Source organism: Pseudophryne corroboree, chromosome 1 (assembly GCF_028390025.1).
Source record: "Pseudophryne corroboree isolate aPseCor3 chromosome 1, aPseCor3.hap2, whole genome shotgun sequence".
NCBI lineage: Eukaryota > Metazoa > Chordata > Amphibia > Anura > Myobatrachidae > Pseudophryne > Pseudophryne corroboree.
In genome coordinates this window covers 1195332013-1195358837 of record NC_086444.1, presented here as the reverse complement: position 1 = coordinate 1195358837, position 26825 = coordinate 1195332013, and the positions used below count along the sequence as shown (strand labels likewise).

The 26825-nt window shown below is 48.6% G+C and overlaps 1 protein-coding gene across 5 annotated transcripts in view; it reads left to right on the top strand.

The window, feature by feature from the left end:
* CTNNA2 (catenin alpha 2) overlaps positions 1-26825 on the top strand; it is a 2737142-nt gene that overhangs the window by 1757343 nt on the left and 952974 nt on the right. The window lies entirely within an intron of this gene.

Below are 26825 nucleotides of genomic sequence, written 5' to 3'. Positions count from 1 at the left end.
TAGGCACAGCATAGAAGGTTAGATGAGCAAGGCTCCGTCTGTATGTCATGATTATAGAGACAGAGCTTTGCGCCCACGTAGCGATTTTTCTATTTATCACACTGTGACTACAAATTCTACTTCTTGGTTACAATCGAATCTGTCCCTCATTGCTTGGAGGATATTTTTAGGGGCTCTCGCTAAGGAAGGAGGAGGGTAAATATTTGTTTTCACACCCACTTTTAGGTCCTTTGGTGTTGTTTCTTTGTGTCTCTGCGTTTCCCACCATTTGCCCATCAAGGAGATAGAATTTTACCTAAACTGTTATAGAATGGTCATTGTGCTGAGAAATTAGGGGCTTTATTTAGGGGTGTCTGTGCTTGAAAACAATTTTTTTTTTTGGGGGGGAGGGGGTTTAAAACTTTTTTCTCTTTGCAGAAATGCGTAGCTTCCTAGAGGGGTAGTATTCTCCCCTCCTCTCGCCAGTCCTGTTATAGTCTGGGGCCGCCTGTATTTGCCTCCTATACTGTACATTGGTTGAGATATTACATAGGTTATTTTTAGTTTCCACAGGTTTTGTATCATTTTCATAACTGTCTTAATTCCTTCAGTATAAAAGTTCTCTCTTACATTTCTCCAAGGAAGATGACAGCAGTAAGATTCACCGACCATCAGTGGGAAATTAGCTCTTTGCGGCTTTTTTCCTGCCATCCCGCTCATACAATCAGGTGTCTTCCTGTGGGCACATGTAGTTGCAGAGTTATAATTGTTCCTTTGACCGCTCCTTGGAGAATACACCGTCTGCTGTGGTGTCACGTGTGTGTAGGAGAGGTTACCTTCTTAGGTGGTCCATCAGATGGCTTGAGGAAATTGGCAGTGATTAAAAAATAGGCATTCATTTACCCACGTTTTCTACAAAAAATAAATATACCCCAATTTATATTTCCTACCCAACCCACTATCATATAGTGGGTTGGGTACGGGAGACCGTCGCTTTGAATGCCGGTGGTCACATGACTGACAGCGGCATTCTGACACTTGGGGGTAAATTTTACTCAGGTGGGAGTTTTTTCATACCGGTCATAGCAACCAGTCAAATTCTACTTATCTTCTATCAGATGATAGAATCTAATTGGTTGCTATGGCAACATCACCAGTTCTAAAAAACTTCCCCCTTAGAATCCCGACACCTGGCAGGTAAGTATACTCCCCGTCTCCCAACCCTAACTCTCCCTTCTTGCAACCTAACTTTAACCTCCCTTCCCTTAGCCTAACCCTCCCCCTAGTGCTTAACCCCTCCGCAGCCTAACCCTAACACTCCCTTTCTGCAGGAAGCCTAACCCTCGCCCTAGTGCCTAGCCCTAACCCCTCTGCAGCCTAACCCTAACACTCCCCCTAGTGCCTAACCCTTCCATAGCCTTACCCTAACACTTCCTTCCTGCAGCCTAACCCTAACCTTCCCACTAGTGCCTAAGCCCTCCATAGCCTAACCCTAGCACTCCCTTCCTGCAGCCTAACCCTCCCACTAGTGCCTAACCCTAGCCCATCTGCAGCCTATCCCTAACACTCCCTTCCTGCAGCCTAACCCTCCCCCTAGTGCCTAACAGTAACCCCTCCGCAGCCTAATCCTAGCACTCCCCCTAGTGCCTAACCCTTCCATAGCCTTACCCTAGCACTCCCTTCCTGAAGCCTAACCCTCCCCCTAGTGCCTAACCTAACCCCTCAGCAGCCTAACCCTCCCCCTAGTGCCTAACCCTAACCCCTCCATAGCCTAACCCTAACACTCCCTTCCTGTAGCCTAACCCTCCCCCTAGTGCCTAACCTAACTCCTCAGCAGCCTAACCCTCCCCCTAGTGCTAACCCTAACCCTTCCATAGCCTAACCCTAACACTCCCTTCCTGAAGCCTAACCCTCCCCCTAGTGCCTAACCCTAACCCCTCCATAGCCTAACCCTAACACTCCCTTCATGCAGCCTAACCCTCCCCCTAGTGCCTAACCCTAACCCCTCCATAGCCTAACCCTAACACTCCCTTCATGCAGCCTAACCCTCCCCCTAGTGCCTAACCCTAACTCCTCCATAGCCTAACCCTAACACTCCCTTCATGCAGCCTAACCCTCCCCCTAGTGCCTAACCCCTCCATAGCCTAACCCTAACACTCCCTTCATGCAGCCTAACCCTCCCCCTAGTGCCTAACCCTAACTCCTCCATAGCCTAACCCTAACACTCCCTTCATGCAGCCTAACCCTCCCCCTAGTGCCTAACCCTAACCCCTCCATAGCCTAACCCTAACACTCCCTTCATGCAGCCTAACCCTCCCCCTAGTGCCTAACCCTAACAACTCTGCAGCCTAACCCTAACACTCCCCCTAGTCCAGATTCTGATGGGTGTCTTCTGACCACCAGCATTTCAAACGTCAGGATGCCAACTGCATCCCCGTATAGTAATGGACTCACCATAAGGATTTAGAGAAAAGGGTTCATATGATCAGCAGGAAGAGCAATACGTTATCTCCAAGCCATGTTATAGAGCATACTGTGGTGTGGGGCAAATGTAACCTCACTTGGGCAACTGTTAGGGACTCATTTGGGTGCAGATCTCCTCAGTTTACAAGTTGCCAAATCCATGTTACCAGGATTTGTGTCTATGCATCTCTCGATGCCAATTGCAAATTAAGCAATCTTTTTTGCAACAGGTACATGAAATATATATCAGTTTGCAGCCCGACACCCACTAGGGAACTTTGCTACTTCTAATCCCCAAACCTTCTTTTCCACATCCTGACTCTAACGCCCCCCCCGCAGTTCTACCCTAACCCTCCCTCCCCAGAGCCTAACCCTAACCCATCAACTGCCCAACCCTATCATCCCTACCCCCACTGCCTAACCCTAACATCCCCACTGCCTAACCCTAACATCCCTACCTCCACAGCCTAACCCTAACCCCCCCACTGCCTAACCCTAACATCCCTACCTCCACTGCCTAACCCTAACATCCCTACCTCCACTGCCGAACCCTATCCCATCCACTGCCCAACCCTAACATCCCTACCTCCACTGTCCAACCCTAACATCCCTACCTCCACTGCCCAACCCTAACATCCCTACCTCCACTGCCTAACCCTAACATCCCTACCTCCACTGCCTAACCCTATCCCATCCACTGCCCAACCCTAACATCCCTACCTCCACTGTCCAACCCTAACATCCCTACCTCCACTGCCTAACCCTATCCCATCCACTGCCCAACCCTAACATCCCTACCTCCACTGTCCAACCCTAACATCCCTACCTCCACTGCCTAACCCTAACATCCCTACCTCCACTGCCTAACCCTATCCCATCCACTGCCCAACCCTAACATCCCTACCTCCACTGTCCAACCCTAACATCCCTACCCCCACTGCCTAACCCTAACATCCCTACCTCCACTGCCTAACCCTAAACCTCCCCACAGAGCCCAAACCTAACAATAGCAATGTGAAATATTATATTTTAGAATGTTCTTTCTTCCTTTTTGTTTTGTGTCATATGTGTCGCGCAAGCAGGGAATAGATATCACACCTCACCAGCTGCAACCCCACCCCCCCTTCCCCTCCTTCATGAATCTCAGTAAAAAGAAAAAAAAGTCTGGTCACTGTGGACCCCCTGGAGTAATCCCTGTATGTCCCTGGTGGCGGCTCTGCTATCTGTAGGTCCCATTCCAAACTCTGGACCGCCATGTAAGTCTCTGGTGGGTTGCCAAAATCCTTTATCTCCTCCTCATTTCATTTTGGGATACTCTTCTATAATACTTTTCTAAATCTATAATGTCCAAATAATTAATTATTCATCTTACTGTATTTCAATATTAATGAGAACATAGGCCCTCATTCCGAGTTATTCGCTCATTGCCGATTTTCTCTATATTGCGATTAGTCGCTTACTGCGCATGCGCAATGTTCGCAGAGTGCGTGCGCTTAGTTATTTTACTCAAAAGTTTGGTATTTTACTCACGGCTTTACGAGGTTTTTTTCTTCGTTCTGGTGATCGGAGTGTGATTTACAGGAAGTGGGTGTTTCTGGGCGGAAACTGGCCGTTTTATGGGTACGTGTGAAAAAACGCTGCCGTTTCTGGGAAAAACGCGGGAGTGGCTGGAGAAACGGGGGAGTGCCTGGGCAAACGCTGGGTGTGTTTGTGACGTCAAACCAGGAACGAAACTGACTGAACTGATCGCAGTGGCCGAGTAAGTCTGGAGCTACTCAGATACTGCAAAGAAATTTCTATTTGCAATTCTGCTAATCTTTCGTTCGCAATTCTGCTAAGCTAAGATACACTCCCAGAGGACGGCGGCTTAGCGTGTGCAATGCTGCTAAAAGCAGCTAGCGAGCGAACAACTCGGAATGAGGGTCATAATTCCTTTATCCTCAGTTATATAACAATATGCATAAATTGTAGACAGCAGGAAAGTAATTTCAAACTACGGGTTGAGTATCCCATATCCATATATTCCGAAATACGGAATATTCCGAAATACGTACTTTTTTGAGTGAGAGTGAGATAGTGAAACCTTTGTTTTTTGATGTCTCAATGTACACAAACTTTGTTTAATACACAAAGTTATTAAAAATATTGTATTAAATGACTTTCAGGCTGTGTGTATAAGGTGTATATGAAACATAAATGAATTGTGTGAATGTAGACACACTTTGTTTAATGCACAAAGTTATAAAAAATATTGGCTAAAATGACCTTCAGGCTGTGTGTGTAAGGTGTGTATGTAACATAAATGCATTCTGTGCTTAGATTTAGGTCCCATCACCATGATATCTCACTATGGTATGCAATTATTCTAAAATACAGAAAAATCCCATATCCTAAGTACCTCTGGTCCCAAGCATTTTGGATAAGGGAGACTCAACCTGTATTATTTATTCAGAAATGGAGGCGCGGATCAAGTCGCTGTCTCCCAGATGTAATCTCGGTTCTACAGAAATATGTTTTATTATCCATGTTGTTGTAATCAGACTTAGGCAATCTGTGGATTCCCAACATAGCCAGAACTACAAGTCCCATCATGCTTTATCAGCAGCATTGATTGCCCAGATGTTCTGCAGCTATGATTCCCTGCTAGTCTTCATCTGTTATAGACCTACAGTACAAGATCTGCAGGTATTATTGTACTGCAAATCCCAGCATGTACTCCGAGACATGCAACATGTTCTGTAGCAACTATGCATTTCACAGTGCCTGGACAGACATCTGCAGACAGACTCTTGTTAGGAGTACCTAACCCTAAACCTAATGCCTAACCCTCCCCCTAGTGCCTAACCCTTCCCCTAGTGCCTAACCCTAACCCTCCCCCTGCTACCTAACCTTAACCCTCCCCCTAGTGCCTAACCCTAACCCTTCCCCTAGTGCCTAACCCTAACCCTCCCCCTAGTGCCTAACCCTAACCCTCCCCCTAGTGCCTAACCCTAACCCTCCCCCTGCTACCTAACCTTAACCCTCCCCCTAGTGCCTAACCCTAACCCTTCCCCTAGTGCCTAACCCTATCCCTCCCCCTAGTGCCTAACCCTAACCCTCCCCCTAGTACCTAACCTTCCCCCCTGCTGCGTAACCCTAAACCTAATGCCTAACCATAACCCTTCTCCTAGTGCCTAACCCTCCCCCTAGTGGCTAACCCTTCCCCTAGTGCCTAACCCTAAACCTAATGCCTAACCCTAACCCTCCCCCTAGTGCCTAACCCTTCCCCTAGTGCCTAACCCTAACCCTCCCCCTGCTACCTAACCTTAACCCTCCCCCTAGTGCCTAACCCTAACCCTTCCCCTAGTGCCTAACCCTATCCCTCCCCCTAGTGCCTAACCCTCCCCCTAGTACCTAACCTTCCCCCCTACTGTATAACCCTAAACCTAATGCCTAACCATAACCCTTCTCCTAGTGCCTAACCCTCCCCTAGTGGCTAACCCTTCCCCTAGTGCCTAACACTAACCCTAACCCTACTGCCTAACCCTAACTCTCCCCCTGCTGCCTAACCCTAACCCTCCCCCTAGTGCCTAACCCTAACTCTTCCCCTAGTGCCTAACCCTAACCCTCCCCCTAGTGCCTAACCCTAACTCTCCCCCTGCTGCCTAACCTTAACTCTCCCCCTGCTGCCTAACCCTAACCCTCCACCTAATGCCTAACCCTCCCCCTAGTACCTAACCTTCCCCTTGGTGCCTAACCATAACCCTCTGCCTAGTGCCTACGCCTAAACCTCCCCCTAGTGCCTAACCCTAACCTCCCGCCTAGTGCCTAACCCTAACCCCCCTAGTGCCTAATCCTCACCTTTCCCTAATGCCTAACTCCCCCCTAGTGCCTAATCCTAACTTCCCCCTAGTGCCTAACCCTAACCCCCCCAATGCCTAATCCTCACCTCCCGCTAGTGCCTAACTCTCCTCCTAATGCCTAATCCTCTCCTCCCTCTAGTGCCTAACCCTAACTTCCCCTTAGTGCCTAACCCTCCCCCTAGTGCCTAACCCTAACCTCCCCTAGTGCCTAACCCTCCCCCTAGTGCTTAACCCTAACCTCCCCCAGTGCCAAACCCTCCCCCCTAGTGCCTAACCCTCACCTCCCCCTATTGCCTAACCCTAACCATCCCCCTAGTGTCTAACCCTAACCCTCCCCCTAGTGCCTAACCCTCACCTCCCCCTAGTGCCTAACCCTAACCCTCCCCCTAGTGCCTAACCCTCACCTCCCCCTAGTGCCTAACCCTAACCCCCCCTAAGTGCCTAACTCTCCCCCTAGTGACTAACGCTAACCTCCCCCTAGTGCCTAACTCTAAACCTCCCCCTAGTGCCTAACCCTCCCCCTAGTGCCTAACCCTAACCCTCCCTCTAGTGCCTAACCCTAACCTCCCCCTAATGCCTAACCCTCCCCCTAGTGCCTAACCCTAACCCTCCCCCTAGTGCTTAACCCTAACCTCCCCCAGTGCCAAACCCTCCCCCCTAGTGCCTAACCCTCACCTCCCCCTAGTGCCTAACACTAACCTCCCCTTAGTGCCTAACCCTCCCCCTAGTGCCTAACTCTAACCTCCCCTTAGTGCCTAACACTCCCCCTAGTGCTTAAACCTAACCTCCCCCAGTGCCAAACCCTCCCCCCTAGTGCCTAACTCTAAACATCCCCCTAGTGCCTAACCCTAACCCTCCCTCTAGTGCCTAACCCTAACCTCCCCCTAGTGCCTAACCCTAACCCTCCCCCTAGTGCCTAACTCTAAACCTCCCCCTAGTGCCTAACCCTCCCCCTAGTGCCTAACCCTAACCCTCCCCTTAGTGCCTAACCCTAACCCTCCCTCTAGTGCCTAACCCCTAACCTCCCCCTAGTGCCTAACCCTAACCCCCCAGTGCCTAATCCTCAACTCCCCCTAGTGCCTAATCTTAACCCCCTAGTGACTAACCCTCCTCATAATGCCTAACCCTCACCTCCCCTTAGTGCCTAATCCTCACCTCCCCCTAGTGCCTAACCCTAACCCCCCCTAGTACCTAACCCTAACCTACCCCTAGTGCCTAATCCTCACCTCCCCCTAGTGCCTAATCCTCACCTCCCCCTAGTGCCTAACCCTCACCTCCCCCTAGTGCCTAACCCTAACCCTCCCCCTAGTGCCTAACCCTCACCTCCCCCTAGTGCCTAACCCTAACCCTCCCCCTAGTGCCTACTCCTCACCTCCCCCTAGCGCCTAACCCTCACCCCCCCAGTGCCTATCCCTAACTCTCGCCCTAGTGCCTAACCCTAACCTTCCCCTAGTGCCTAATCCTCCCCCTTGTGTCTATCCCTAACCCTCCCCCTAGTGCCTAACCCTAACTCCCCCCTAGTGCCTAACCTTAACCCACCCCCTAGTGCCTGACCCTAACTCTCCCCCTAGTGCCTAACCCTCCCCCTAGTGCCTAACCCTCCCTCTAATGCCTAACCCTAACCCCCCCTAGTGCCTAATCCTCACCTTTCCCTAATGCCTAACTCCCCCCTAGTGCCTAATCCTAACTTCCCCCTAGTGCCTAACCCTCACCTCCCCCTAGTGCCTAACTCTAAACCTCCCCCTAGTGTCTAACCCTAACCCTCCCCCTAGTGACTAACGCTAACCTCCCCCTAGTGCCTAACTCTAAACCTCCCCTAGTGCCTAACCCTCCCCCTAGTGCCTAACCCTCCCCCTAGTGCCTAACCCTAACCTCCCCCTAGTGCCTAACCCTAACCCTCCCCCTAGTGCCTAACTCTAAACCTCCCCATAGTGCCTAACCCTCCCCCTAGTGCCTAACCCTAACCTCCCCCAGTGCCAAACCCTCCCCCCTAGTGCCTAACCCTCACCTCCCCCTATTACATAACCCTAACCATCCCCCTAGTGTCTAACCCTAACCCTCCCCCTAGTGCCTAACCCTCCCCCTAGTGCCTAAACCTAACCCTCCCCCTAGTGCCTAACCCTAACCCTCCCCCTAGTGCCTAACCCTAACCCCCCCCCCTAGTGCCTAACCCTAACCCTCCCCCTAGTGACTAACGCTAACCTTTCCCTAGTGCCTAACTCTAAACCTCCCCTAGTGCCTAACCCTCCCCCTAGTGCCTAACTCTAAACCTCCCCCTAGTGCCTTACCCTCCCACTAGTGCCTAACCCTAACCCTCCCTCTAGTGCCTAACCCTAACCTCCCCCTAGTGCCTAACCCTAACCCTCCCCCTAGTGCCTAACTCTAAACCTCCCCCTAGTGCCTAACCCTAACCTCCCGCTAGTGCCTAACCCTCCCCCTAGTGCCTAACCCTAACCCTCCCTCTAGTGCCTAACCCTAACCTCCCCCTAGTGCCTAACCCTAACCCTCCCCCTAGTGCCTAACTCTAAACCTCCCCCTAGTGCCTAACCCTCCCCCTAGTGCCTAACCCTCCCCCTAGTGCCTAACTCTAAACCTCCCCCTAGTGCCTAACCCTCCCCCTAGTGCCTAACCCTAACCTCCCCCAGTGCCAAACCCTCCCCCCTAGTGCCTAACCCTCACCTCCCCCTATTACATAACCCTAACCATCCCCCTAGTGTCTAACCCTAACCCTCCCCCTAGTGCCTAACCCTAACCCTCCCCCTAGTGCCTATCTCTAAACCTCCCCCTAGTGCCTTGCCCTCCCCCTAGTGCCTAACCCTAACCCTCTCTCTAGTGCCTAACCCTAACCTCCCCCTAGTGCCTAACCCTAACCCTCCCCCTAGTGCCTAACTCTAAACCTCCCCCTAGTGCCTAACCCTAACCTCCCGCTAGTGCCTAACCCTAACCCCACCATGCCTAATCCTCACCTCCCCCTAGTGCCTAACCTAAACCCCCTAGTGGCTAACCCTCCTCATAATGCCTAACCCTCACCTCCCCTTAGTGCCTAATCCTCACCTCCCCCTAGTGCCTAACCCTAACCCTCCCACTAGTGCCTAACCCAAACCTCCCCCACTAGTGCCTAACCCTAACCTCCCCCTAGTGCCTAATCCTCACCTCCCCCTAGTGCCTAACCCTAACCCTCCCACTAGTGCCTACTCCTCACCTCCCCCTAGCGCCTAACCCTCACCCCCCAGTGCCTATCCCTAACTCTCGCCCTAGTGCCTAACCCTAACCTTCCCCTAGTGCCTAATCCTCCCCCTAGTGTCTATCCCTAACCCTCCCCCTAGTGCCTAACCCTAACTCCCCCCTAGTGCCTAACCCTAACCCACCCCCTAGTGCCTGACCCTAACTCTCCCCCTAGTGCCTAACCCTCCCCCTAGTGCCTAACCCTAACCTCCCCCTAGTGCCTAATCCTCACCTCCCCCTAGTTCCTAACCCCCCCTAGTGCCTAACCCTAACCCTAATGCCTCAGGTTGGATGGTGCCTCTATCTAAGTGTCAGCATTCTAAGGATGTTGACATGTGAGGCCACATCGATATTGTAGTGTCGACATGGTGACCGGATACTATTAAACCCCCCCTAGAGTCTGTGCACCTGACAGGCCCTGTCAGGTGCAGAAACTTGTTGGTGAAGGTGAAAATACAATACTTCATCTGTTTATCACAACCTCTCGTTTCCCTGCCCTCCTTCCAGTCAGTGGATGGGAACAGAGCATAAACTGAAAATGCCAGTGTTGTCTGAGGTGATAATGAAATGAGCATAAAATATATTCCTTGTCATACTGTGCAGCTGCGGAGGTAGCCGGGCGCCGCGTCGCTTACCGGCCAGGCAGTAAACGGGTTAAGCCCCCACTTCATGAGAGTTATACATGGGTCCCAAATTGTGTTTGAAAATGGAATATTCAAATTGAATTACCTAAATAACATTTGACAGCTGAAAGGGCTGAGAGCTTTAATGTATTTCCTATCAGCGGTGCGAGCCAATAGCATTACTCCGTCTATGACAGCTGTGCAGGAGGCACCGTGTGTAGCCCTGACATCAGCCAAGGCGCAGGCTGGCAGAAATGTCAATTCCTGTCTAATATTCTCTGACCTTCAGTGCTGAGAGCGTGGGGCAGTAACAGAGAGGGATACCAAGCAGTTATACTGTGCGCCCTCATGCCGCTTTTACCTATTATCCCTCCTTTACCTGCGGAGGTGATTACAGGTGCCAGTGATCTCTGAGGAAAGGTCTGTTTTGTCTGCAGGGAGGACGGTCAATTAAATGTCTTAGACCGAGATTCCTCCATAGAACCTATCGCCCTGTCTTTACAACCTCAAAGAAGGAAGGAGAATGAATGAAAGGGGGCTCTGTTTTACTAGATGCAGAAAGGCTTGGAGATTAATAATTCTAGATTTGTTATACAGAATTTTGAGTTGGGGTTGTGTATGAAAAACAAATGTATAAAAAGGAAATGATCTGTTCCAATGCCTCTGCATGATAAATTGCGGAGCATCCACAATCCGCATCGCTGTGATAAACGACAAGGCAGATTGGGCCTGATTCATGTTTGCAAGTAAAGCAAATTAGCAAGCAACTGAGCCTAACCGTGCTGCACTGCAGGTGGGGCAGATGTAACATGTGCAGAGAGAGTTAGATTTGGGTGGCGGGGTGTTCAAACTGAAATCTAAACTGCAGTGTAAAAACCATGCACAGTATTCACCATGGCCCTCATTCCGAGTTGTTCGCTCGGAGATTTTCATCGCATCGCAGTGAGAATTCTCTTAGTGCGCATGCGCAATGTTCGCACTGCGACTGCGCCAAGTAACTTTACTATGAAGAAAGTAATTTTACTCACGGCTTTTTCATCGCTCCGACGTTCGCATTGTGATTGACAGGAAATGGGTGTTACTGGGCGGAAGCAAGGCGTTTTATGGGCGTGTGGCTGAAAACGCTACCGTTTCCGGAAAAAACGCAGGAGTGGCCGGAGAAACGGTGGGAGTGCCTGGGCGAACGCTGGGTGTGTTTATGACGTCAGCCAGGAACGAAAAGCACTGAACTGATCGCACAGGCAGAGTAAGTCTGAAGCTACTCAGAGACTGCTAACTCGTTTGTAATCGCAATATTGCGCGTACGTCGGTCGCAATTTTAAGAAGCTAAGATTCACTCCCAGTAGGCGGCGGCTTAGCGTGTGTAACTCTGCTACATTCGCCTTGCGACCGATCAACTCGGAATGAGGGCCCATGCACAAAAAAAAATGTAACCCACCCAAATCTAACGCTCTCTGCACATGTTACATGTGCCCCACCTGCAGTGCAACCAGTTTTGCCCAGTTGTTTTTAACATGAATCAGGCACATTGTTATATAGCTTACAACCCTTAGGGGTCTATTTATTAGCTCAATGCTAACTAACTTATTGCAGTGTTGCAGGTTGCAGATGTTCTTGTCTTTACAATGCTGACAAATCCAGCCCTAACTGTTTAGATGCCCTAGGCAAGATTTTGACTGGTGCCCCCTAGCACCGCCTCTAGTTCTGCCTCTTACTCAGCATCCATCTTCCAGCAGCACAGATCACAGCAGCAGCCAGCAACACCCATCACCCCTTATCCACAGCAATCCTCATCCAGCACTTCTCACTCGGTGATCTACTCTGAAAGCTAAGAAGACTACATAATCTACCAGGTTGGCAGGGGGTGTGGTGTTACAAAAAAAGGAATGTGGCCTTGCTGCAAGTGGTGTAGGGACTGTCTTGGCTGAAATCTCACATTGGCTTCTACAGTAATAATTATACTTCCCTAACAGGAAAAAGACAATGTTCCTACACTGGAAAAAAGTCAAACACATTGCCCCCACAAGGAAAAAAACACATTGATCAACACAGGAAAAAGTCAAACACATTGCCCCCACATGGGAAAAAGTCAAACACATTACCCCCACAGAAAAAAACAGTGTTCCCACAGAAAAAATAAAAAATCTAATTTATTGGCCCCGTGGGAAAAAAAATCTAATACATTGACACTACAGGAAAAATTCTGAACATATTGCCTCCACAGGAAACAAACCCATTGCCCCACACAGGAAAAATTTAAAACACACTGCCCGTCATCTATTGGCCGCTGACAGAGTGCCCTACCAATATCCTACCGCCCACAGGACATTGCAGTCATGGGCCTGTTGGGACAGTTGTGAGGGATGCACAATATATATATATAGAGAGAGAGAGAGAGAGAGAGAGAGAGCAGACAGGTGACAGGACTGAATTGGCTGTGCTGGTCTGGCAAGCAGGTTTCTCCCCTCCTTAATTTTTTCTTATTTCGCGCTGGAAACGTTGATGGTGAATTAGGCCCATAGTTCAGATGTGTCCTCACTGGAGCAAACACAGGATTTATGGAGGGGGGTTTCCAAATGTTTGATTTTAGAGCGACTGTCTGTTGCCCATGAAGGATGCATTACCATGTAATAAGCTAAAATCTGCCCTAAACAATGTGCTTATGTGTTTATGTAATACAGTACTTCAGATATACTGTATGCAGGTCCACGTTTCTGGGCAACTGGAAATCCCCCCTGCATTTGCCTACGCCTCATGCACTCAGTTTCAATACGCCATACGGGGAGAGAGGCCTAGTGTGACTAAGACGCTCCAAGAGGAATAGCGTACCATCTGTATCTTTACATTTTAGATCTTAGCAGATACAGTAACACACCACTCACAGTGCACTACAGACGAAACACACCACACAGTGCACTACAGACGAAACACACCACACAGTGCACTACAGATGAAACACACCACACAGTGCACTACAGACGAAACACACCACACAGTGCACTACAGACGAAACACACCACACAGTGCACTACAGACGAAACACACCACACAGTGCACTACAGACGAAACACACCACACAGTGCACTACAGACGAAACACACCACACAGTGCACTCCCAGACGAAACACTACACACAGTGCACTCCAGACGAAGCACCACACACACTGCACTACAGATGAAACACCACACACAGTGCACTACAGACGAAATACACCACAGAGTGCACTACAGACGAAACACCACTCACAGGGCACTACAGATGAAAACACTACACACAGTGCACTACAGATGAAACACACCACACAGTGCACTCCAGATGAAACCACTCACAGTGCACTACAGATGAAACACCACTCACAGTGCACTACAGACGAAACACCACTCACAGTGCACTACAGATGAAACACCACTCACAGTGCACTACAGACGAAACACCACTCACAGTACACTACAGACGAAACACCACACACAGTGCACTACAGATGAAACACCACACACAGTGCACTACAGATGAAACACCACACACAGTGCACTACAGATGAAACACCACACACAGTGCACTCCAGACGAAGCACCTCACACAGTGCACTACAGATGAAACACCACACATGGTGCACTCCAGACGAAACACCACTCACAGTGCACTCCAGACGAAACACCACTCACAGTGCACTACAGACGAAACACCACACACAGTGCACTACAGATGAAACACCACACATGGTGCACTCCAGACGAAACACCACTCACAGTGCACTCCAGACGAAACACCACACACAGTGCACTACAGACGAAAAACACCACAGAGTGCACTACAGACGAAACACCACTCACAGGGCACTACAGATGAAAACACTACACACAGTGCACTACAGATGAAACACACCACACAGTGCACTACAGATGAAACACCACACAGTGCACTCCAGATGAAACCACTCACAGTGCACTACAGATGAAACACCACTCACAGTGCACTACAGACGAAACACCACACACAGTGCACTACAGATGAAACACCACACACAGTGCACTACAGATGAAACACCACACACGGTGCACTCCAGACGAAGCACCACACACAGTGCACTACAGATGAAACACCACACACAGTGCACTACAGACGAAACACCACATACAGTGCACTACAGATGAAATACCACACACGGTGCACTCCAGACGAAACACCACACACAGTGCACTACAGACGAAACACCACACACAGTGCACTCCAGACGAAACACCACACACAGTGCACTACAGATGAAACACCACATACAGTGCACTACAGATGAAACACCACATACAGTGCACTACAGATGAAATACCACACACGGTGCACTCCAGACGAAACACCACACACAGTGCACTACAGACGAAACACCACACACAGTGCACTCCAGACGAAACACCACACACAGTGCACTACAGACGAAATACACCACAGAGTGCACTACAGACGAAACACCACTCACAGGGCACTACAGATGAAACACTACACACAGTGCACTACAGACGAAACACCACACACAGTGCACTACAGACGAAACACCACACACAGTGCACTCCAGACGAAACACCACACACAGTGCATTACAGATGAAACACCACATACAGTGCACTACAGATGAAACACCACATACAGTGCACTACAGATGAATTACCACACACGGTGCACTCCAGACGAAACACCACACACAGTGCACTACAGACGAAATACACCACAGAGTGCACTACAGACGAAACACCACTCACAGGGCACTACAGATGAAACACTACACACAGTGCACTACAGATGAAACACACCACACAGTGCACTCCAGATGAAACCACTCACAGTGCACTACAGATGAAACACCACTCACAGTGCACTACAGACGAAACACCACTCACAGTGCACTACAGACGAAACACCACACACAGTGCACTACAGACGAAACACCACACACGGTGCACTACAGACGAAACACCACACACGGTGCACTACAGACGAAACACCACACACGGTGCACTCCAGACGAAACACCACTCACAGTGCACTACAGACGAAACACCACACACAGTGCACTCCAGACGAAACGCCACACACAGTGCACTACAGACGAAACACCACACACAGTGCACTACAGATGAAACACCCCACACAGTGCACTACAGACGAAACACCACTCACAGGGCACTACAGATGAAAACACTACACACAGTGCACTCCAGACGAAACACCACACACAGTGCACTCCAGACGAAACACCACACACAGTGCACTCCAGACGAAACACCACACACAGTGCACTACAGATGAAACACCCCACACAGTGCACTACAGACGAAACACCACTCACAGGGCACTACAGATGAAAACACTACACACAGTGCACTCCAGACGAAACACTACACACAGTGCACTACAGATGAAACACCCCACACAGTGCACTACAGACGAAACACCACTCACAGTGCACTACAGACGAAACACCACTCACAGGGCACTACAGACGAAACACCACACACAGTGCACTACAAACGAAACAGCACACACAGTGCACTACAAATGAAACACCCTACACTGTGCACTCCAGATGAAACCACTCACAGTGCACTACAGACGAAACACCACTCACAGTGCACTACAGACGAAACACCACTCACAGTGCACTACAGACGAAACACCACTCACAGGGCACTACAGACGAAACACCACACACAGTGCACTACAAACGAAACAGCACACACAGTGCACTACAGATGAAACACCCTACACTGTGCACTCCAGATGAAACCACTCACAGTGCACTACAGACGAAACACCACTCACAGTGCACTACAGACGAAACACCACTCACAGTGCACTACAGACGAAACACCACTCACAGTGCACTACAGACGAAACACCACACAGTGCACTACAGACGAAACACCACAAACAGTGCACTGCAGACAAAACACTACACACAGTGCACTACAGACGACAAACCACAAACAGGACACTATAGACGAAACACCACACACAGTGCACTACAGACGAAACACCACACACACAGTGCACTACAGACGAAACACCACACACACAGTGCACTACAGACGAAACACCACACACACAGTGCACTACAGACGAAACACCACACACACAGTGCACTACAGACGAAACACCACACACACAGTGCACTACAGACGAAACACCACTCACAGTGCACTACAGACGAAACACCACACAGTGCACTACAGATGAAACACCACTCACAGTGCACTACAGATGAAACACCACACACAGTGCACTGCAGACGAAACACCACACACTGTGCACTACAGACAAAACACCACAAACAGTGCACTGCAGACAAAACACTACACACAGTGCACTACAGACGACAAACCACAAACAGGACACTATAGACGAAACACCACACACAGTGCACTACAGACGAAACACCACACACACAGTGCACTACAGACAAAACACCACAAACTGGACATTACAGAAGAAAAACTACACACAGTGCACTCCAGACAAAACAAAATTTAAAAAACTGGGCACAACCATGCTGCACTGCAGGTGGGGCAGATATAACATGTGCAGAGAGAGTTAGATTTGGGCGGGTGTGTTCATGCTGAAATCTAAACTGCAGTGTAAAAATAAAACTGTCTAACATACGTAGGTAACATGCAAAAGCAGCCAGTATTTACCCTGCACAGAAACAACAACCCACCCAAATCTAGCTCTCTGCTCATGTTACATCTGCCCCACCCGCAGTGCTTCATGGTTTACCCAGTTGCTTGCTTTTTTTTTTTGCTTTACTTACAAACATGAATCAGGACCATAGTCTCTTCCACTCTACATGGAAAATGTTTCCATCGGTTTTAGCCGGAGCTTTTTCCATTCAATTTCAATTACCGGAGCTTATCAATAGAAAACAATGAGTAATGCCTGGGTTGTGCCGTCCAAATCTTTCACGGACAGAAAAGCTGCATTATTGATCAATACTTTATAATAAGGTTAAAAATGGGTGGAGTACATGTAAAGTACAACTTTATTACGGTATCCTAGTCAACGTTGCAGAAGTACACTTAAGCCAGACTTGCCTACTCTCCCGGATTCTGCAGGAGACACCCGGTTTCTCAGGTAGTCCCCCGCAGCCCCGGAAGAGTGGGCAGCCCTCCCGCATTCTGCCCACTTCCTAGGAAAGTGGGCAGAATGCGGAGCTAAATAATGCTGAATTGAGGACCCGGCGGAGGGGGCGGGGCTTAATGATGCAATTATATGCTAATCGCGTCATTGAAGCGCCGCCTGTATGCAAATACCACCCAATAACGGTATTTGCTTGTGCAGTGGGCGGGGCCTAATGACGTCATTGGCCCGGTCTCGCCTCCGTCGCTGCCCACCTGCTTCTCCTCTCCGAGTATCTCCCAGAGAGGAGAGAAGAAAAGTAGGTAAGTATGACTTAAGCGCGGTAAGTAGGCCAATCCGGGCGGTTTCCTGTCTGGCAGTGGAAGCTCCAAGTTGATCTTACATTATGATGGGAAGCATCTAATTGGAGAACTGCATTGCAGCTGGGAATTACACCCAAACATGAAGAAGACAGTTTCCCTTCCCCAAAGCACATCGTCTGGCGGTGAATCACCCTGATTTCTAGGTTGTTTTTTTTGCTGCTTTTTCTCAGAACTTGAAATAATTGCCAGAACTACATTTATTAACAGTGCTCCTTGTACTGCTTTACTACAGCCTCAAATGATATACGTACGTCTTGAAATGAAGGCCGAGGAAGCTGCAGAATAATTGACTGAATCTGTATACATTTATTCAGTCCTTTGGAGGATTGGGATAACAGTAGTGAGCGTAAGAAAATCCCAGCATATATATATTTTTTTTTTCATTAACTACCTGAGTGATATCTGACTGTGATAAGTGAACTTGTGACAATCCGGCTGTTTGATCTCACTCTTTGCTTAGGATAATGTAATGCCAGATTGGACGTTCCTTTGTATATTGTGCAGGAGAAAGGTGCAGACTAACTAGCATCAAAGGGAACGGCTGCAGACGGCCCCTCCGAGATCTTATTTATACATACTGCAGTAGTACTAGACGTTGCATAAAAACAAAACCATAAAGACCTTTATAGGATACATTTATATGCAACGGCTAGCAGTAAGAGGAAATCTAAAGGTCATTGGCCTTATACATCCAAAAACACACACAAGTACACACAAATAGACAAACACGCACAAACGCACACATACCCCTGCAATGGTCTCTAGTGGCAGCAGTATATCAGCCAATGTAGTTATTCTAGTCTTGGTCTTCCTCTTACAACACGTATAATGGGCCTAAATCAGACCTGATCGCTGCAGTGCGTTTTCGCACAGCAGCTGATCAGGTCTGAACTGCAGTGCACCGGCGCATGCCAGACAGCCGACGGCTGTCTCAGCCCAGCCGATCGTGGCCGCTGGGCGGGAAGGGGCAGACCGGTGGCGTTTGGCCGCCATTTAGGGGGCGCGGTCTGGGCAACGCACGTACCGTTGGGGAGGCAGGCCACGGCGGCTGCATGACGTCACACACAGCCGCTGCGATCCTCAGAGCGACGAGTAGCTCCTGCCAGCACGCAGGAGCTGCGCTGGCAGGGAGCTACTCCTAAAGTACAAAAGCATTGCCGCTGTGCGATGCTTTTGTACTTGTGTGGGAAGGGGGTCGGACCTGACATGCGGGGCGGACTAGCCCTGTGTTGGGCGTTCCCCCGCATGTCTGTGTGACTGATCATAGATGTGCTAAATTTAGCACATCTACGATCAGGTCTGAATTAGGCCCCATGTGTTCAAAAGTACTAGGTTTCCTTCAGCTCTTGTTTATTTAGCTACAGCAGGGGTGGGGAACCTTCGTCCCTCCAGCTGTTGTTGAACTACACATACCAGCATGCCCTGCTACAGTTTTGCTATTTGGCCATGCTAAAACTGTTGCAGGGCATGGAAAAAAACAAAATTGGGCGCTGATGTTTTAAATCAAACGCTAGCCGCACGTTCCTGGGGCCTGGTTTTTCTGCCACCAATTAGATACAACAAGAAAGAAAAACTTGGAACTGCGCTCAGCATTTAATCATAGCTTTTTATTCTTTACCACGATAAAATATAAAAAATATATAAAAATGTATATAATTATACAATTACCGGCCGGATTTCTTATAATCTACAAATCAAGACATAAAACATTTAGTGTATATAAAACACACATCTATTTCACATAGAGAAATTTTCCTCCTAACAGCATATATTTAAATCTTAATGCACATAAGGGAACTCCACTAATTGAGAACAACTGGCTTTGTGACTCCTATGACCTCGCAGGCGTCCCTGCAATATAGGATAACTCGTAAACTGTCCGTTTGATTTTAAAATGGAGAGAATATGGTAATTTATTACCTCAGTCACTCTTTATAAGCTGTCCCAAAGATCACAGGTACCAGCGCAATATTTATTGGACAAATCCTATATACTATATCCTTCCTTTTAGCATCGGAGTATTTCAGCAGTATCTGAATGCAATGTAGGGGAGCTCAGGTGTAAGAGTGTCCATATATCAGCAAGACGACATTCTCAATGTGGTTATATCAAGCTGATCATGTGATCTTTCCTCTAGCACCAGGGTGCCGCATCTGCCTCCAATTAAGATGTAGATTAACTCAGATACGGGAGCGTGCTCCCTGTTCCTCCTTAGCACTGGGGTCCGGGTATCCGGGTACTGAGTAGAGTAGTAAATTGGAGACAGCAAGCACTTCCTTGAAAAGTTAATTTAGCCGGCCGGCTATAAACTCACTTGTTTACATGCGCGTTTCTCCGCCTTCATGTGTCCTCGGCGGCTTCCTCACTGAAGTGCTTGCTGTCTCCAATTTACTACTCTACTCAGTACCCGGATACCCGGACCCCAGTGCTAAGGGGGAATAGGGAGCACGCTCCCGTATCTGAGTTAATCTACATCTTAATTGGAGGCAGATGCGGCACCCTGGTGCTAGAGGAAAGATCACATGATCAGCTTGATATAACCACATTGAGAATGTCGTCTTGCTGATATATGGACACTCTTACACCTGAGCTCCCCTACATTGCATTCAGAGACTGCTGAAATACTCCGATGCTAAAAGGAAGGATATAGTATATAGGATTTGTCCAATAAATATTGCGCTGGTACCTGTGATCTTTGGGACAGCTTATAAAGAGTGACTGAGGTAATAAATTACCATATTCTCTCCATCTTAAAATCAAACGGACAGTTTACGAGTTATCCTATATTGCAGGGACGCCTGCGAGGTCACAGGAGTCACAAAGCCAGTTGTTCTCAATTAGTGGAGTTCCCTTATGTGCATTAAGATTTAAATATATGCTGTTAGGAGGAAAATTTCTCTATGTGAAATAGATGTGTGTTTTATATACACTAAATGTTTTATGTGTTGCAGGGCATGCTGGGATGTGTAGTTCACCAACAGCTGGAGGGACGAAGGTTCCCCATCCCTGAGCTACAGCATAGTCAGTAACCAATATAACAGAACAGCAACCAACAAAAGACCAGGAGCTGTGCAAAGACAGCAGGGAGAAAATCAAGGTCAAAACATGCACTAAGGTCAGGGCAGGCGGCACGCAAGGAACAAAGCGAAGGTCCTGAACATCAGACTCTTAGGACGGTAGCTCCCAGGTCAGGAAGCAGAACCTATTTGGAGCTCTAAGTGAGGTCAGACTGTAGATAGTGTCGCTTAAGGCTGAAAAGCACAACATGTACTGTAGCGCAGGCTATAAGCAGCGTGGGAACATCTGCTGATAAGATGCCAGACAGGTGCTAATCTTACAGTCCCATCCCAAGTCACAGCTAGATTGCACTTGATGATCCTGAAGTCTGCATTTCCACCTATTGCTGTTTGGACTCTTAGGGGGGAATTCAAAAGTTTGAAAAGTCAGTTGGGTGTCTGTTTTTTCCTGTCTATTAGATAAGAAAAAACAGACACCCAACTGACTTTTCAAACATTTGAATTCCCCCCTAAGAGTTCCAGGGGGCAGATTAGAGTGTATGTGTGTGTTGGTGGGGGGGTGGGGGGGGGGGGTGGGGGGGGTTGGTATCGGTAAAGATAAGGGTCATGGATAGCAAAGAAAAAAAAAGATCTGAAAGCCGAGGGATCGGATGTCTGACCTGGAAGTGACCATCACATGACCGCCGCGACCTGGAAGCTACAGCCGCCAAGTGCAAGTATGTCACCACTGGGCCACCAGGATGAAATGTCAGCATTCTAAACATGTCGTCATTTCATTACTGTCTTCATGATGGTCATTGACATGGTCAATGTTGACATTATGATTGTGTTGACATTCTCATACCGACGTGATGACTGTAAGCATTATGACAGTCCTCATTTCATACCCAACCTGTTTATACTGTGTGTTTGCAGTGCTCAACTGTTTTAAAAACCACAGAAAATAGAGTATATAGTTACATATATACATATCATAAGAACAACTCATTTACATCAATAGCCACCAGTTTAAAAGCATTGCCTCAGGGAGTCGACAGCAGCGGCGGAGGACTAAGACTGAAGAGTCACGCGTCAGGGGGTGGCGGAGTCCTGAGACTGAAGAGCCACGCGTCAGGGGGTGGCGGAGGACTGAGACTGAAGACCACGCGTCGGGGTGGCGGAGGACTGAGACTGAAGAGCCACACGTCAGGGGGTGGTGGAGGACTGAGACTGAAGAGCCACGCGTCAGGGGGTGGCGGAGTACTGAGACTGAAGAGCCACGCGTCAGGGGGTGGCGGAGGACTGAGACTGAAGAGCCACGCGTCAGGGGGTGGCGGAGGACTGAGACCGAAGAGCCATGTGTCAGGGGGTGGCGGAGGACTGAGACTGAAGAGCCACGCATCAAGGGGTGGCGGAGGACTGAGACTGAAGAGCCACGCGTCAGGGAGTGGCGGAGGACTGAGACTGAAGAGCCACGCATCAAGGGGTGGCGGAGGACTGAGACTGAAGAGCCACGCATCAAGGGGTGGCGGAGGACTGAGACTGAAGAGCCACGCGTCAGGGAGTGGCGGAGGACTGAGACTGAAAAGCCACGCGTCATGGGGTGGCGGAGTACTGAGACTGAAAAGCCACGCGTCAGGGGGTGGCGGAGGACTGAGACTGAAGAGCCACACGTCAGGGAGTGGCGGAGGACTGAGACTGAAGAGCCACGCGTCAGGGAGTGGCGGAAGACTGAGACTGAAGAGCCACGCGTCAGGGAGTGGCGGAAGACTGAGACTGAAGAGCCACGCGTCAGGGAGTAGCGGAGTACTGAGACTGAAGAGCCACATGTCAGGGGGCCTGCCGCTGCCTGACATACAGTTTGACGGCAGCAACAATGCACCTCTCCTGCCCGAAACCTCCCTGCTTTGCATACTTTGCTGAGTCGGCTGTGCCGGTTATGCCGGCCCTTTAGGGTGATAGTCAGAACTATTTTATATTCCGTGTATGTGGCAAGTTTATTCGCCATCTTTTATGACAAGTAAATAAACACTGGCTTTCTATTATGTTTCTGCCCATTAATAACATTGGCGCCGAGTCCCGCTATTGCCGGCCAGGTGGCAGCCGTAGTTACATTTTTTGCATTTAAATGCAATCATTGGGCATTTTGCTAAATGGAATCTCTTATTTCCCCCTTTAATGAGGAAATTTACTTTGGCAAGGCCACGCACGGCAGTTGTCCTGGCATGTTGTGGTGTACTGTACACAAGTGTGTCAGCGTGTGTGATGGCATGAAACAAACTCCCTGTAAACACATTGTATGCAGAGCCCGGACGCTGCATTTCCAGCAATAATTAGCCTTGTCATCTCTGACAGATTTCCAAAAGAATAAAAACATGGAACATTCTATGTCGGTGTTGTGACAGTTGTATGGAATGACGTTGTGTGTTATGTTATTGGTGCTGGTTCCAGTTCTATACATGACGGATGACTACAAGGGTTACTTGTTTACACAACAATGTCTCCAAGTACAAGTGTGTATTTCACAAGCATTTAATTCATTCACAATAATCCAGTATGTAGATTTATGTTCCTTTATTTATTTATATTTTTTTTATTTCTGTTTTGTGTATTTTTCTTTTCAATTCTGTTTTGAGTATTTTTTTTCCAATTCTGTTTTATGTTTTTATCTGGAAAAACCCCCCATTGGTTTCGCGTTTTACCGTTTCAGGCTGTGTAGCTTCAACCATCTGTTTTAATACAAGGGCGTTTCGTGTTTCCATTGTTAATTAAAGACGCAACTGTGAAAAGAGACTTTTACTGGGACAGAATTCATGGACAGATAGGCAACGATATACCAGCCAACATTAATGGCCTAAACCCAGATAACTAGGGGCATACCCAGGTGCGCTCAGACCAATCTCAGGCCATTTTCGGGGGAAGGCAAAACGTTTTTTGCTGCCAGAAATTGTGAAAGTACCAAGAAAATTATAATGTTATACTATGAAAACAGCTACAATTCAATTTGAAAGTAGGCTTATTTCAACCTCTTGTACACAAACACTTCCAGGAGCTTCTATTCCAGGAAATAAATGCATTTCATCTTCTCTATCGCGTAGATGACTAGTCTATTCATGAAGCAGTGAAAACAGTGGAGAATTTAACCTTGGCAACCAATCAGCATCTCCCTTACATTTTATAGAATGTACTTGATAAAGGCTTCTTTCAAAGCTGATTGGTTGCCATGGGAAACTTCTCCACTGGTCCTTTTCGTCTTTCTTTTCACTGCTTCATGGATAGACCCATAGGTAAAACAACTGAAATAAAGATGTTGTTTGAGTCTCAGTGATCTTAGTCTTAGTCTTGTCTTGAGCCTTAGTGATCTTAGTCTTAGTCTTGTCTTGAGCCTTAGTCTTAGTCTTGTCTCGAGTCTTAGTGATCAGTCCAACAGCTCCAACCAACAGCTAGCCGGTAGACCAGACACAGTTCTGACAACAAGCACTTGGCCACCTGCTGTCCAGAGTAAAGACGCGATTCCACCAACCAGAAATCATTTCATGGTTATTAAATTGTCTGCTGATGACTCGCCAGCCTAAATAGAGCAAAAAGAATGAATTCCCCAATAGGGCCCTCTATGATGCCTTGGCTGCGGGACAGGAGGGTTAAGGTTCGGCACTAGGGGGAGGTTAGGAATCGAGGGGAGGGTTAGGCCACGAGGAAGCAGGTGGGTCACCGCTGGCCGCCATGGAGCTGGTGAGTCATTGCTGGGCCACCATGGAACAGGTGAGTCACTGCTGGGCCACCATGGAGCAGGTGAGTCATCGCTGGGCCACCATGGAACAGGTGAGTCACTGCTGGGCCACCATGGAGCAGGTGAGTCACCGCTGGGCCACCCATGGAGCAGGTGAGTCATCACTGGGCCACCCATGGGAACTATGGATAGAAATGACACAGAGATAGAAATATCTGATATAGCTAGATCTATAGATATGAGATAGATGATAGATAGAAATGGCATAGACAGACAGATAGATAGATAGATAGATAGATAGATAGATAGATAGATAGATTGGGGCAGATGTACCAGGCCTTGGAGAATGTACTTTATCACTCTCCACTTTATCCCTCTCTAAGGCTTAGGGGTGTTTTCATGTAGCGGTGAAAACCCTTTATCAGTAATAAGTGAGAGTAAAAACTGAAGTACAGATAGACATAATTTAGTTTCTAGAAATATATTTTAGAGTTAGGTGAAATAAATAAAAGTAAAAGCAGCTTCTTTCGCATTAAGATTTTGCTCCACCACATTGCGATGGTAACACCCCACTAGTTATGCCTCTGTGCGGTGTGGGCTCGGTATACGGTATGTAATTAGAAATGCCATCTGGAAGACAATACCGGCCTTCCTACCTCTATTACGTTTCTGCCTTATTAATAGCGTTGGCACACGGTCCCTCGATCACCAGCCAGGTGGTAACCCTGTATGTAATGGACAGATAAAGTATTTAGGTGATCCTTACTAGGCGTCATTCACCTTACGCTCCAGTAGATGGCGACTCGTCACTTCTCCACTTCTCCCTGCACAAATAGGTAATTTATACTTTGCATTCACACCTCTCCAAGATGTCTGCGAGGGACTGTCTGCCAATGTGACTCCAACCTGTTTCTCGGAAAACTGAGGAACGAGCATCTGTTTTGAGGCATAAACAATACAACATGGGTTTCATTTTTCTTTTTAAACTTAAAAACTTCAAAAGTGCATAAAAAGAGCTCGAAAATCCTCAAGATATTTTATTGAGGTAAAATGAGGTAAAAACAAAACTTTTTTTATTTTTACCACTCTCTAAGGGGTTAATCATTTCTTGCCAGTCGCAGAATGAAGAGGAGGTGGGAGCTAATGAACAAAGTGGCATTTTGTCTTTCCAGGGTGAGGTTTCAGGGTTAACACAATGGAAAATGCTAAAGCAATTAAAGCGATTTCCAAGACAGTAATTGTTTTAAAAGTGATGTGTCTCCTTCTCGTGCAGGATAAAACTGTGTAGGTACAGCGGCACGCTGCACCTGATCCTGGAGACATAATTCACCTTACTCCGGGGCCCACGCTGGCCTTAGGGCATGACAAAATGGTGGAGAAATGGGATTATGTTTTGCATTTCAGTTAATGGAGCACTGAAGTTAGCGTGACAGCCAATAAACCCCCAGTCTGGAACAGGTTCTGTGTGGTATGTTATTTATATAGTGGTCTCCAGTTTAGGATAGTGGTATGGTGTCAGATTTATAATTATGTGTATAAAAATTATTTAGCTGTGCGGAGGTGGGGACTTGGTGTGTCTCACTTGGTGTGTCTCGGTTTATAGTGGGTTTATGGCTTCTGTTTCTGGAATTTGCCTCCCCTATTTGGTATGTGATTTTGTCAGCTTTGGGAGTGGTTGGCAGGTAGGAACGGCAGTCCAGGAGCCATCTTGCTGCACTGGTGATGTGCCTTCCTGCACTGGTGAGGTGCCTTCCTGCATTGGTGAGGTGCCTTGCTGCACTTGTGAGGTGCCTTGCTGCACTGGTGATGTGCCTTCCTGGACTGGTGAGGTGCCTTCCTGCACTTGTGAGGTGCCTTCCTGCACTGGTGATGTGCCTTCCTGGACTGGTGATGTGCCTTCCTGCACTGGTGAGGTGCCTTGCTGCACTGGTGAGGTGCCTTGCTGCACTGGTGATGTGCCTTCCTGCACTGGTGAGGTGCCTTGCTGCACTGGTGAGGTGCCTTGCTGCACTGGTGAGGTGCCTTCCTGCATTGGTGAGGTGCCTTGCTGCACTTGTGAGGTGCCTTGCTGCACTGGTGAGGTGCCTTCCTGCACTGGTGAGGTGCCTTCCTGCACTGGTGAGGTGCCTTCCTGCACTGGTGAGGTGCCTTGCTGCACTTGTGATGTGCCTTGCTGCACTGGTGATGTGCCTTGCTGCACTGGTGAGGTGCCTTGCTGCACTGGTGATGTGCCTTCCTGCACTGGTGAGGTGCCTTGCTGCACTGGTGAGGTGCCTTGCTGCACTGGTGAGGTGCCTTCCTGCACTGGTGAAGTGCCTTGCTGCACTGGTGAGGTGCCTTGCTGCACTGGTGAGGTGCCTTGCTGCACTGGTGAGGTGCTGCTGTTAGGGCAATTGGCCCATGCAGATGGTCTTCCAAGTGAACTTGCATTAAGTCAAGTGGACCCACTAATTGGCTGGCCATTCTGCCTTGTGCCACC